Genomic DNA, 14,763 nt, shown 5'->3' with positions numbered 1-14,763 from the left:
TAATGATACATTACATACTTATATAAGATTATTATATATAATATCATAATGCTCCAGAGATTAATTTAATAATTTAAGAAAATAAGCTTTTTTCCCTAAAAGTAATGGTTACATCATAAATAATGTGTAATGTAATTATGTATGATTACTAATTATATATTACTATTATATAATTATAGTTACATATGTAATTATAATTATGTAATATATAATTATATGTTGTACGTTACATATTATGTATTTTTTTCTGTTGATTGTTCTTACATTCCCTAGTTTTTCTGATACATTGTTGGTTTCTTAGAAAGTTGATTTGTAGGAGCTTTTCATGTATTAGGGAAATTGTGATATGAGCTACAACTTTTTCTTTCCCATACTGACATTTATGTTTTGATCCAGCTTGTGTTAATTTTTCTAATATAGAAATGCTTCAGCTGGGTGCGGTGGCTCACACCTGTAATCCCAGCACTTTGAGAAGCTGAGGTGGGTGGATCATTTGAGGTCAAGAGTTTGAGACCAGCCTGGCCAACATTGTGAAACCCTGTCTCTATTAAAAGTATAAAAATTAGCCTGATGTTGTGGTGGGCACCTGTAATCCCAGCTACTTGGGAAGCTGAAGCAGGAGAATAGCTTGAACCCAGGAGGTGGAGGTTGCAGTGACACGAGATGGGGCCATTACACTCCAGCCTGAGCGACAGAACAAGACTCTGTCTCTAAAACACTCACACGCACACAAAGAAATGCTTCATTTTATGTAGTTGAATTTATCCTTTACTCCATGGAGTCTAGATTTTCTATTGTAGTCATAGTCAGAAAAACTTTCCCTGTTTTGAGATAAAATTACTGCCAATGATAACATAGCAAAAGTTATCACTAGTTGTGCTTACTGTATGCCAGCGTACTAATTGATTTACCAGTCAATTAATGAACTCTAATTGACAATATGTGTGCTATAAATCATATTATGACCACGAGAAGTCAGGCAAAATGGAAACCAGTCACTGTATTTTGTCAAATAGTATCACACGTATCCTTTATTATCTTATTTTGAAAGAAAATCCAGGTATGAAGTAGGGATAAAGCCGTATTTATGTATTTTTATCCAGATGCACACAAAGGTATCTCTATAAAACTTGACTGCATAATCCATGTTTTCCCAAGGATTTAAGATGCAACCTTAAATAGATACTGAGTTCTTATATGTATTTGGGTTTATTCTAGACTTTTTATATGTTATATTTATCTATGTCTTTTATACTTTTCTCTTATTTTTGGTGATAAAAGGCTAGTCCCCTGTCAATAATGTTCAGTTTTAGAATTTTCCTGCCTGGTTTTGCTTGACTGCCCTTGCCCCTCAACTTTATTATGAAAATTTTGAATATACAGAAAAGTTGAAAGAATTTTACAGTGACATACCCATCATTGAGATTCTGCCATTAACATTTTAGTGTGCTTGTCACTATTATCCTTTGGTTCATTTCAGAATAAATCGCAGATGTCAGTGCACTTACCCCTAAAGCATGCATACCATGCTTTACTTCAGGATTTTAGTTTTATTTTAGTTTTAGAATTTAGATACAATCAAGTGCACAGATCTTAAGGGTACCATTTTGTAGTTTTGACAAGTGTATACATTTTTGTAACCCAGTCACCTGTTAAGATAAAGAACATTACTATAGCCCTGCAAAATTTACTCATTTCTTTTCCCATGCCCACACCTACCTCTAGAAGGAAGCAGCGTTCTGCTGTTTTTCCACATGTATTAGGATTGCCTGTTGTAAAACTTTCTGCCAATGGCATCAGAGTATTGTTTTGAGCAAGGCTTCTTTTTAACTCTTGTAATGTGCCTGAGATTTATTCGTATTATTGCATATATCTGTAGTTTGCTGCTTTGTATTGCTAAGTAGTATTCTGTTGTCAGATTCATGGTATATACAGTAGTTAATAATAATGCTCTCATTATTTTTAGGCTGGATTAGTTAACACAGTTTCTTAAGTCTTATGAATTGAAAATAGTACATGATGGTTCTAATAAAAATTTAAACAGCGTAGAAATAGAAACCAAAATGAGTCTTCTTATTGCTTTCTGATTCTCATATGTAAACATGTAAACATATATTTGTAAAAATAAACCTGTATGTGCCACCTATTTATGAAGATACATAACTTTTTTTCATAGATAGAATCATTTATATGTTACTACTGCAACTAGTATTTCCAGTAACACTGCACATCATCCCATAAAAGTATACTATTAGGTAGATTCCTATTCTTTCCAGTGGTTCCATAGAATTCCATTATGTGAGTATATTGCACTTTGTTTAAATAGTACTTTATGATGTAATTATTACTTTTTAGGGGGAAAAAAGCTTATTTTCTTGAATTGTTTAATTCCTGTACATAGTCAAGGAAAACTTAAAGACTTTGAAATGAAAAGCAAAATCCTCTTCACGTTTCCCATCCTTGAACTTTTACTATTAATATGTAGTTTTTATGCTGTTACAATGGCTGAAATCCAACGTTTTTGCATGACCAAATCATCTACGGCCATACCACTGTGAACACCCCTGATCTCATCTAACTTGGAAGCCAAGCAGGATTAGGCTTGGTTAGTACATGGATGAGAGACTATAGTTTATGTAACCATTCTGTTCTTATTTGTCATTTAGGTTATTTTCTTTTTTTCTTTGGCTTTCCAAATAACTTTTTTTTTCCCTGTTTCTTTTTTTCTTTAACAACACAACTGGTACACGGTTTTTGACTTTCTAAATAGCTCTGCAATGAACATCTTCCTCTGTGTGTATGGTTTGCTTTATTTTCATTAGTAGAAGTTATTTTCTAGAAGTCAGCTAAGGCTGCTATTGGGGGCTTTCTTAGTATTAAGTATACTTTCTTGGTTTAAATCCAGTAGTTCAGATGAACTTGTTTTATGATGTTATGTATTGCATTATTAGTAATTCCTCATTTTGTTTTTTAAAGAGCCATTTTAAAAGAAGTGACAGGAGATAGTGTGTCAATGTAAATTCTAGTCTGCTTTTGAGTTCTCTATATCTCTGCTCCATACATTCTGCAATTATTTATTTTCCATTTTACAGGCAATTTAAAAGTCGATAAAAAACATTTATAAAATCTTAAATGAAGTCACTTATAAATGAAAAGTGTTTGAATGATTACAGATTCCACATAGCATTAATATATACTTCAGCAGATCATTTTTTTGTTGCTCTTTGTAATAGTTATAAATGCAATAACAGGTGCTGTAAGGCATATAACTTGTGATCTTTTTTTGTGCATATTTTGTGAGAGATTGTCATTGTGAGGTTTCTTCTATGTTACTGTTATTTTCTTTAATGATCTCTCAAATACTTATCTTACCTTTTTAAAAAGTTTAATTTTTTATAGTAGCCGGCAGACTGTGAAATAGGTAGACCTTATTTTGAAAACTGCTTTATCAACTTGCAGTTACCAGTCTGTAAAGTTATAAATGTACTTTCCTAAATTGAATCATGTTGAGTTTGGATGCCTCTGATGACGTTAAACAGCCAAATTGGAGGAACAGTTAAGTTCTGTGAGAATACATGAAGTTTGGAGGAATCATGAGTATACATTGTGATTAGGAGAAGGCTCTTGAATCCACCTAACCTCTGTGGATTTCAGATGTAGAGAAAGTTTTATTGCCATACTGAAGTGATCGGACAATTTTGGAGCTATATTATGAGATGTGGTGAAGGTTAAAACAGGAGTTCCTTGATCCGATCTCTTTTTAAGAATGTTGCTTGCTGGGCACAGTGGCTCATGCCTATAATCCCAGCACTTTGGGAGGCCCGAGCGGGTGGATCACCTGAGGTCAGAAGTTCAAGATCAGCCTGGCCAACATAGTGAAACCCTATCTCTACTTAAAGTACAAAAATTAGCCGGACATGGTGGTACATGCCTGTAATCCCAGCTACTGGGGAGGCTGAGGCAGGAGAATTGCTTGAACATGGGAGGCAGAGGTTGCAGTCAGCCGAGATTGCCACTGCACTCCAGTTTATGACATGTAGAGATTTGATTAGATAAAACATTTTGAAGACAAAGGAAGACTAGTTAGCCATTTCTTAGTCTAGTTTAAGACTGAGTTGTGAAATGCCTGAATTTAGATTGGTATAATGTTGATAATTAGAAGCTCCTTCTCAATACATTGTGATTTGTTCTAGGGAAAAGGCAGACGTAGTTATCTGTAATACCAATGGGAGAAACAGACAAACATACCAGTAGCTATATAACAGTGGTAGAAACAATGTACAGATACATAGGTCTGGCAATTTAGGAGAAATATACAAAATGTTTCTATTAAGTAGAATTTATCTATTTATGCCTTCCAAGGGCTCAAAATTTGGTCATGAGTGCTGAGGAAATGGGATTCTGTGACTCTTCAGAGAGACATAAAGGAAAAATCTCTTGATGATTCTAATGCTATGTACCGAATTATTCTGAAATTCAGTTAACTAAAAGTTACTGGGAATGGGAAGAGAGAAAGAGTGCAAGGTGGTGAAAGCTTAATATTTTTTCACAAAATGACTCACTTTTCAGATTGTATGGTTCAGTGCCTTTATTTTTAAAATGAGTAAACTAAAGCCTAGCGAAATAGAATGCTAACACAGGATTATATAACTAGTGAATAAAGTAGAAATGACACCAGACTGGAAATCTGAAAACTCTATGTTTTTTGGAGTACAGTTCAGTGCTTTTCTTCAATACCAGACTGCTTCATAGAAAGGCTGACAATTTGGCTTGGGACAAAGTAGGTTTGAAAGGGAATATAGGACTTAAAATATGACAACCAGAATTTAACTAAAGTATGTTTTTAGGGGTGATTATAGGCATTTTTTATCATAGTTCATTATTTAGTAATCCCTTAACGATTGTTAGGGTGCTTGGCAGGTTAATAAAGTGCTGCTTATTTGTAATTATACTTATTGGTAATTATTTCTAGTTTGGCAGGTCAGCTGTTAGATGAAGAAACTGAAGCTTAGTTTGCTTAGCCTTAAGATTCATGAGCGGAAAAGTGTCTGTAATAATTTCTCCTTTTTAAAGAAAGATTTTGGCATGATTCTGGTAACCGTATCAGAAAATTTTGGTAGCAGTGTTAAAGACTTAAAAATGAATCTCTAGCATACGTAACCACACAGCATTAGCCAGACCTTTTAAAGAAATATCAGAAAAAGTTTAAAGGTTTAATCGACTCAGCCAAATTTATCCAACAGGATGATAGAACTAGATTTTTTGTATTTCTAGTTTTAATGCTATTTCTTTTGGATAATTTTGCCTTTTTGGTTTTAAAAGAAAATGTTCACTAGCCTCTGCTCTCTAATTTTAGTAATCAGAGGGATGGATTATCTGAGATCTGTTGTTAACTAGATAGAATGTGAGTAACTGGAGTGGGGGTGGCCTCTAGAACCAGTCTTTTCTCAGAGAACTCAATTCTTCCTCAACTATGAATAGGAATTTAAAAAACAAAAGACTAAATATGAAGATTAGTCATGGGCTACCATATTGCAGATCCACCTTTTTTTTTTTAAAAGAGAGAGTTCTGTGGCTTGATGTTATAACCACACTTATAACCACAACGATCTGTGCTTAGTTTGTCATTTGGGCTGCTGCTCTTTGCACTGAACAGCACAAACTTTTACTTTGGTTTTGTGATCTGATTTTTGGGTCTTTGACACTTAATGGACACTTTTTTTTTTTAAATTTAATTTAGAAGTTATGTAACTTTTAAAGGTATGGTTCCCTAGTGTGGTGTGAGGATTCCTGGAATTTCCTGAGAGCCTTTCATGGTGTCTTATGAGGTCCTTATTTTTCCAACTATGTATCTACGTCAGATCAGTTTTTCTTCATGTACTTCAACAATATAACGTATCATAACAGACTGAATGTAAAAACAGATATAAGAATCGGCCTGTCCTCCATTTAGCCAGACAAAGATATTTGCAAAAAGTGTAAAACGTGGTCACTCTTCTCAGAAAAGTTGTGTTTTATTTTGGAAAAATAGTTTTTGGGTTTTTTTAATTTAAAAAATATGGTGTTTAATTTCAGGTGAGGCTATTTATCATAGAGCTCTGCCCATCCCTGACCTGCAGTGGGGATATGACCTAAGCTGGGAAAGATGAGTCATTTTCAGAGGCCAGTATGGATGCTGGGGGAGAGAAGAGTAGCCTCCTTTTTCTGATTTCACTAGCTGTGAGAATAACGTAAGCCGAGAACTGCTTGGGGCCATCATTTTGCCACACATAGAGAGCCTTTCTGAAAGTGAAAATGCAGAATAGAGAGTCCTGGTGATATGATTTGAACTCCTGGATTCAGAAAAAAAGCCAGCCCCACATATAGGCTTCCTGTTTGTTTGCACGAATAAATTCTTCTCATGACTCAAAGAAATATATAGGGTTTTTATGCTAAGTTACAATGGATTTATTATTTCAAACTAAACTAAATTTTTTCTCAATTTTAATTCTTAATAAATATTGATATAACTCTTTTAAATAAAAGCTGTTTGGAGTGGTTCCTTATTTGTAAAGCATAGAGGGCTCCTGATACCAAAAATTTAAGAATCATTGTTCTAAAAGTAAGATGAAATCACTGCTATTTCTTGGAGTGATGTGGGGGAATAAAAGAACTGGCCAGTAGTTTTCAGTGTTGTAATTACATGTATTGTGATACATTTTGCAGTGATGAAGAAGTATTAGTAGAATGTGTGATGCTCAAGGATGGATCATGTTTAGATGATTTTATTTTGTAGAATGAACTGGGTGTATACTAATTCTTAATGAGTTGTCTTTGCTGTAACTAATTACTGTATATAAGTAGTCTATTTTTGCTTTCTTGTTCGAATTGAATGAAGCATGTAATAAACTACAGCAATTGAAAATTTCAATGTATGTATTATGCTTGCCACAATGAAATTTGGATTTTTAAAAGAGTAATTCTAAGTACAGAATATAAAATCATGACTTTGATGCAAATTAGATATTTTTCCTGAATATAAAATGAAAATTTGGAAGGAACAGACGTGGGTGCATATCCGTGTTCTAAAGTTACTCAGTTAACATATTTAAATTTAATTTTTAATTCCCACTGCCACCTCCAGCTCCTTTTCAAGATTACTGAAAATGGAAGCTTGGGTTAAATTCCGTGAGTTACATTCTACTGAATGTCTAAAGTCTCCAAGAAACTCGTGCAAAACAAACTTTTTGAAATATTGTATTGGAGTATTAAAGATTTCTTTACGGTCTCATTACTGTTTTGAAAATCTCAAAACCAAAACACACTATGAGTGTGTTGGGGATTAGTACGACCTTTATTTCTGAAGGTGATTTGTTTCTTATTAAGAATATTTAGTTTTTAAAGATATTTTATTATAACATTTGATTTTCTGTATTATTTTTGGCTTCTATAACTTTAGTGTGTGTATTTCCCTCTCCATCCCAGATATAGTTGGAAGAGAATGACCTTCTTAGATGGTCACTTCTATGCTTTTAAAGGATATGCATGAAGCTGGAAGTCTCCAACTGAACTTTTTTTTTTTTTTGAGACGGAGTCTCGCTGTGCCGCCCAGGCTGGAGTGCAGTGGCCGGATCTCAGCCCACTGCAAGCTCCGCCTCCTGGGTTTACGCCATTCTCCTGCGTCAGCCTCCCGAGTAGCTGGGACTACAGGCGCCCGCCACCTCCCCTGGCTAGTTTTTTGTATTTTTTTAGTAGAGACGGGGTTTCACCGTGTTAGCCAGGATGGTCTCCATCTCCTGACCTCGTGATCCGCCCCTCTCGGCCTCCCAAAGTGCTGGGATTACAGGCTTGAGCCACCGCACCCGGCCTGAACTATTTTTTAAAAACAAAGATGCTAGCTGGGCACTATTGCTCACACCTATAAATCCCAACACTTTGGGAGGCTGAGGCAGGGGGATCACTTGAGGCCAGGAGTTCGAAACCAGCCTGGTCAATAGAGTAAGACCCTATTTCTACACACAAAAATGAGCCAGGTGTAGTTGTGTGCACCTGTAGTCCTAGCTACACGGGAGGCAGCGGTGGGAGGATCTCTTGGCAGGAGTTCAAGGCTTCAGTGAACCATGATTGCACCACTGCCCTCCAGCCTGGGTAACAGCAAGACTTTGTCTCTAAAAAAAAGAAATGGGAAAAAAAAGCTTTATTAGCTGTATCGTTAACACAGTATATTCAGGAATTGACAAAGTTTTATTTTTATACCTTTAAAATCATTGATGTGAATGACTTGGTAGTGATTTAGAGGTTTAATTTGCCAAAGCTCACTGAAGCAGTTAATTTGAAATCCTTGGAGAATTAAAATTGGAAACCCCAGTGTTCATGAATGGTCACTTTGCTCCATTTCACTTGACTCCTATCCCTCATATGTGTCAAGTAGGTCAAGTAGGCCTTAGGCTGTTTCTGATGGGTTCCCTTGGCCTGGGCTTTTTAATTTTTTTTTTTTTTCCTAGATAGCTATAAAGCATGCTTGCATTCCATTTCCATTCCTATCTAAATTCAGATCCCTGTTTAAATGTCACTTCAACAGAGTCCTTCCTTGATGATCTTAAATAATACTTGTTTTATCTTTTCTGTTTTCTTTCTCCTTACCTTTCTTCCTTTCTCCTCCTTTACACTTTATCCTTTCAATCTGGATTTTTCCTCAGAGCAAATGTTGACAATACATAGTATAAACGTATGTTTGTGTAATACGCATATTGTCTCACTCCACCCACCAATGTAAATTCTGTGGCAACAGTGACGTTTCTAAAAGTCGTATTTTCAGGATCTAGAACAGTGACAGAGTAGGTGCTTTTAAAATTTTCTTGAATAATGAATGCGATATTTGGACGATAATCACCAAACCCAACATACTTATTTTCTTATTTTATTCATCAAACTTTATATGAAGATGAAAGATAATCCCTGACAGAAATGAGCCATTGATCTAGTGAAACAGATATTTGTATGTATATTCTCTTGCTTAGTAACTATTAATATGTCTCAGATTTTTTGTAGGGTGTATTTTATCTACAGTGTAATTTTTAAAAAATGCCTTTTTATTACTAATATATGTAGATCAGTAATTGAACAGACTGCTGTATTATCTTATATTTCATATATTTGCACAATATCTCATGAACAAATTTAAACCTAATGATTATACACATTGATATTTGTGAGGGATTTGCTATCCAATCCAGTGCTTATCTGCCAAGAGCTGTTCAGCCTATGCTTGAAACCATTCTAATGATGGAGAACCCTTGGGCAGTTTATTCTGCCTTTGGGAGGCCTCTGATTATTTAAAAAAAAAAAAAAAAAAAAAAGTCTCTCTCTATTTTAAGCCAAAACCTGTTTGGCTGCTTCTGCTTACTGGCTTCAGTTACATTCCTTGGAGGATATATTGGACAAATGTAATCCTTTTTCCTTGTGATAACCTTTCAATTATTTGAAGATTTATCAAGTTCTCTCTGACATTTCAGTTCTCTAGGCTGAGAATCCCTAGAAAACCATCTAATAATGACATCCATGTACCATCTTGGTCATTTTCTAAGAACCTGTTTGAGTTTGTTTATGCATTTATAAAGGTGGCACCTAGAACTGAAAGCACTAACACTGTACTGCATAGGAGAGCAGCACTCTTTCCTGTCCAGTTCTCAGTTTTCTGTTTATTGCATGTTTAGAGTTTGTGTTTCCTCCCAGCCATTTCACACTTTCAATTCCTTTAACTTAGCCATTTATTAAAGTACTTAAGTTGTTCACCTTCTATTTACCTTCTACAAATGCTATTGTTAAGTCACATCTCATGCCTTGTTTTGTAGTTTTTGCTTTTGTTTGTTTTCTGTCCCCTCACCAGCCCCAACATACGCAGAAGAGTAATTGCAGTTGGAGCACTTGGTGGTCAGAATCCTACTTTATTGGCAGATTTTGTTGTTTGTGGGAGCTAAGAAGTACTTTTCAAAACTTGATTCTTTTTTTCCTTGATCTGTAAGGCAATTTCAGCTCTACTTTTTCTTTCACATATTTTCAGGATGCTAGCAGTATAGCAGGGGTAAAGAAAAGTCTAGCTCTGACAAGATATAGATCATTCAAATTACAAACCTTTTATCAGCAGTGGCAACTGGTATAGTAAAGTACCTCGAACAATCTTGCTAGCCATGGAGATAATTTTTTAAAATAGTTTGCTATATGAATATAGTTTTTTTAATTAGGTAATTTGAATATTTAATTGACTTTGCGTAACATCATTACTAGATGTTCAGATAATATAACACTTAAGACGAATAGAAAGAGAACATAAATTTTGCCTTTCTATTCCTGATATATAACATTTCAGTATATTACTAAATTTCTGTGGTCTATATTTTTTACTCAGCTTTTGTTTTCAAAATATTGAAGTAAAATGGAACTTCTTGTGGGACTTAAGGAACATTGCCTCCTAAATGCAAATTCAGTTGTTTTGCCATTAAATGCGAAATTTTAACCCCTGCTTCTATGTAATTTGAACTCTTAACACATGTTAGAAAGTCATCTGCCTTTCAGATTATTTCGAGGATTTAGAACTGTATGTGGTAGTTTATTTGTTGTGGCTAATGGTTTTTGTTTCAGTTCAGATTGCTTCTACAGAAGATGTTGAGCAGAGATTCTTCTGAAATTCTGTCTTGCTGTTTTATCAAACTGGTTTATAGACCATAATAATTTTAAAAATCATGAAAGGCTTCCTCTAGATTTTAGCTGCTAACATTTTAATTCATTTTAAAATGTCCTATTTAAAAAATAATGGTGTGGAAATGAAATAGATTTGGTATTTCGTTGAGAGGATTGAAAATGACAGGTAAGGTACTGGAAAACCACTAATAAGTTGAAAATTCACCATGACACCCAAACCAATATTAAATTACAGCATTTAGACTCAGTGTAGACTGAATTTATTTACAGCAGTTCAATAAAACGCAGTAATAGTATTATGTATCGTAATGATTTCCAGTAAATTGAAATAGGTTTAGCTTGATGTCTAGTTTGGTTGATGTCTGGTTGATTGTGCTTATTCAGGATATCTGTTTCATGGTCTCATACAGTATTACCAGATGGCCAGATGTAAGTATATCTCGAGATACATCAAAAGGTTATTATTCCAGTTATTCATCCTTATTTCATCATAGATCTGAGTATTCCCATGCTGATTATATGATAAAACAAAAATTTAGTATGTCATAAATCATTGTATTTAAAAATGTTGAAATAAGTATATCGAAGTAAATTTTGAAAGAAAAGTGAAAGTATTTAAAAAATCTCTTGTACCATCGAAGTGGATTTTTTTTCTTGTTGCATAGATCATAACTCATTTCAAATCTTTGTAAATAAATGGAAATAGCTTTATAAGAAAAGTTGATCTATGAATCCTGAGTGACAAATTACCCTGAAACTTAGTGACACAGCATACATTTATTATCTTACGGTTTCTGTGGGTCAGGAATTTGGGAGCAAGTTAACTGGATATTTCTGACTCAGTGTCCCTTATGAGATTGTAGTCAAGCTGCTGGGCACACGTGTAGTCTTACCGTTGTGCTGGGACAGTAGAATCTACTTCCAAGCTCACTCACATGTGGCTATTGGTTAGGAGGCCTCAGTTCCTTGCTAGCCATTGACTGAAGGCCACATTTACTAGCCACATGGTGTTCTCCCTAAGGCTGCTTTAGTGTCCTTCCTTGGGGCATAGCAGGTGATTTCTGTAGAACAAGAGAGAGGGAAAGAGAGAGACAGAAAGAAAGAAAGCCTGCATGAAGAAGATGTCACAGTAACTTTTAAGACCTGGTCTTTGAAGTCAAACACACCATCACTTCTATTTGTTAAAAACAAGTCACTAAATTGAGTCTATGCTCATGGGGTAGGAAATTAGGCTTTACCTTTCTAAAGGGAGGAATGAAGAATTTGAAGATGTACTGTAAAACAACCACAATGATGTTGATCAAGTGAGTCTTATAGCATATACAATAAACTCTACTAGTTCATTAAGAAAGTAGCCCTTATTTCTGACACTTTATCAGTTGCCTTTGTGGTCTTTATAATAAGTAAAATCCGTCTGTTGATTGACTTGCAGTCAAGTTTCTCTGTATGAATTCTGTGCAAGCAAAGCTGTCCACTCTTTAAGATGTACTTTTTGATTCAGTGACATATGTTACTGTTTACTCTTATAGAACTATTATATGCCAGAAACATATAGGAATTCAGATGTTTTCTATATGTCTTGCAGTATTTGCTAGCTTTACTTTAATGTGTATCAGTTATTTTATTAACATTCTGCTTTTCAACTTTAGGTAGAACATGTAGAATCTCTATTTTGTATTTATTATTAGTTAAAATTGCTAACAGATAAGGAGATTGAAGGATGTCATGTCAAATATATCATTGTATGTATCTCTTTTCTTCAAATGAACTATTAAGTTATCCTTTCCCTGTGCTCATTTGTAGTCATCTTCCTACTGTGATTTCCTAATATCTTTGTTATATCCTTTTAAAGCTATTACTGTTAAACCTTTTTGTATCGTCAGTATCCTTGGAAAATGTTACTTACTGACCCTCACTTATGTTATGGGTGTGAAATTAAGCCATTATTTTTATGCTGCAAAGCTATGAAATTAAATCTAAATTGAGGGGTTCTCTGTTGGCATTTTAACCAGCTGGATAGATGAAAGGATGGTAAGAGGACAATGAGTCATATGTGGTTGAGGCATTGTTTAGAGACTGCTTGATATAATGGTCTTTGAAAACTAAGCTATGAAGGGGAGAGAGTACAGGAAGAGGTGAGCATGGACTGTGTCATGGCAGCAACTAAGGATATAGGGAGGTGGAAGCATTGTGGATGAATTTTTTTGAGATGGAATTTTGCTATTGTCGCCTAGGCTGGAGTGCAGTGGCGCAATCTCCGCTCACTGCAACCTCCACCTCCCATGTGCAAGCAATTCTCCATCCTCAGCCTCCCGAGTAGCTGGGATTATAGGCGCCCGCCACCCCGCCTGGCTAATTTTGTGTATTTTTAGTAGAGACGGGGTTTCGCCATGTTGGGCCGGCTGGTCTCAAACTCCTGACCTCGTGATCTGTCCACCTCAGCCTCCCAATGTGCTGGGATTATAGGTGTGAACCACTGCGCTTGGCCATGGATGACTTTTAAAAGGAGTAATCAGGTGAATAGGGAGTGACTGTAACTCTGAGTGTTTAAAAAGTAAATTGGAAGTCAGGTTTCTGGCACCTCGTTGTAAGAGGCAGTCTAGTGTGGTGGTTAAGAATGTGGACTTTGGAGTATGAGATTTAGTTTTAAATCTTGATTCATTTCCTTGCTATATAGTCTTGGACAGTCTACTTAGCTTTTCTTTGAACCTCAGTTTCTTTGTCAGTAAAGTGAGAGCCCAATATAGTATGTAAAATTAGAAATGCAGTTCATGGCACAAACTAGGTCTTGAGTAAGTGTTAGTAATTAACTACTGCTATTATTTTATTGTTAGTTACTCTAACTTGTAAAATCTTAAATAATAATTATAGCTTAGTTATAAACAATTATATCATTTTTTTGAATTGTATGAAAATAGTTCAGACATTAAACATTTTCCATCCTGATGTTGTTAATTGAAATAAACCAGGCACAGAAAGATTAATGCTGTATGTTACCACTCATATATGGAAGCTAAATAAGTTGATCTCATATAAGTAGAAAGTAGAATAGTGGTTATTAATGCTGGGAAGGGTGGTAGGGAGACAGGGAGAAGTTGGTTAACAGATACAAAATTACAGCTGGATTGGAGGAGTAAGTTCTAGTCGTTTAACGCTGTAGGGTAACTATAGTTAATTTATTATATATTTTCAGATAGCTAGAAGAGAAGATTTTGAATGTTCCCAACATAAAGAAATAAATGTTTTAGGTTATAGATATGCTAATTACCCTGATTTATTCATTATACATTGCATACAGGTATCAAAACATCACATTGTACTCTATGAATATGTAGAATTATTATTTTTTTTAAAAAAAAAACTTTCCCTTCTGACCCTGTCCCTCCTTTACTTATAGTTCGTACTATCATCCTGCCCAAATAGCCGTAGTTTATTTATCCTTCCACGTATATATAAGCCAGATTTCTCCCTTCTCCCCCAACACAAATGGTACATACTATCCAAACCTTTTCTCTGTCTTGCATTTTAAATTGAATAAATTGATATGAAGATTTCCTTAAGGGTTGAAAACTTCATTACCTGTTTCTTGTAGCCTTTTGCTACATGTCATTCTTTTGTGTGAATTTTAATACAGTTTATTTTTCCAGTCCTCTCTAAATGGACATGCGCACATTTTTGATTTTACAATCAGTATGACAATAAGTAACTTGTACACATGTCATTTTGAACACGTGAGTATATCTGTAGAATTCATAGATGTAACTTGCATTTGTGACCTTGATACTACCAGAATACTCTATCATCTACCAGTTCACTCACACCAGCTCATGTTTAAAATTGCTTTTTCATTAGTCTTGCCACCAGAATACATTTTCATATTTATTGGATTTTGCCAACCTGATAACTGAAAAATGTTTCAGTGTAACTTAAATTTGTATTTCTCTTATGGGTGAGGTTGAATTTTACTCGTTTAGGAATCATTTTATTTCTTTTATGGTTTAGCATCTATTCATATCCTTTGTCTTTTTTTCTCTTATAATGTTGGTCTTGGTAAAAACACTGTGGGTTAGGGGAATTAGCCTG

At 34.8% G+C, this 14,763-nt stretch overlaps 1 protein-coding gene across 1 annotated transcript in view; it reads left to right on the top strand.

Annotated features, from left to right (window-relative positions):
• RBM26 (RNA binding motif protein 26) overlaps nucleotides 1-14,763 on the top strand; it is a 90,372-nt gene that overhangs the window by 13,340 nt on the left and 62,269 nt on the right.

This window comes from Rhinopithecus bieti, unplaced genomic scaffold (genome assembly GCF_001698545.2).
Source record: "Rhinopithecus bieti isolate Rb0 unplaced genomic scaffold, ASM169854v2 scaffold_4981, whole genome shotgun sequence".
Classification (NCBI taxonomy): Eukaryota; Metazoa; Chordata; class Mammalia; order Primates; family Cercopithecidae; genus Rhinopithecus; species Rhinopithecus bieti.
Note: the sequence above shows the minus strand (reverse complement) of the source record. Positions and strands in the feature narration are given on the sequence as shown.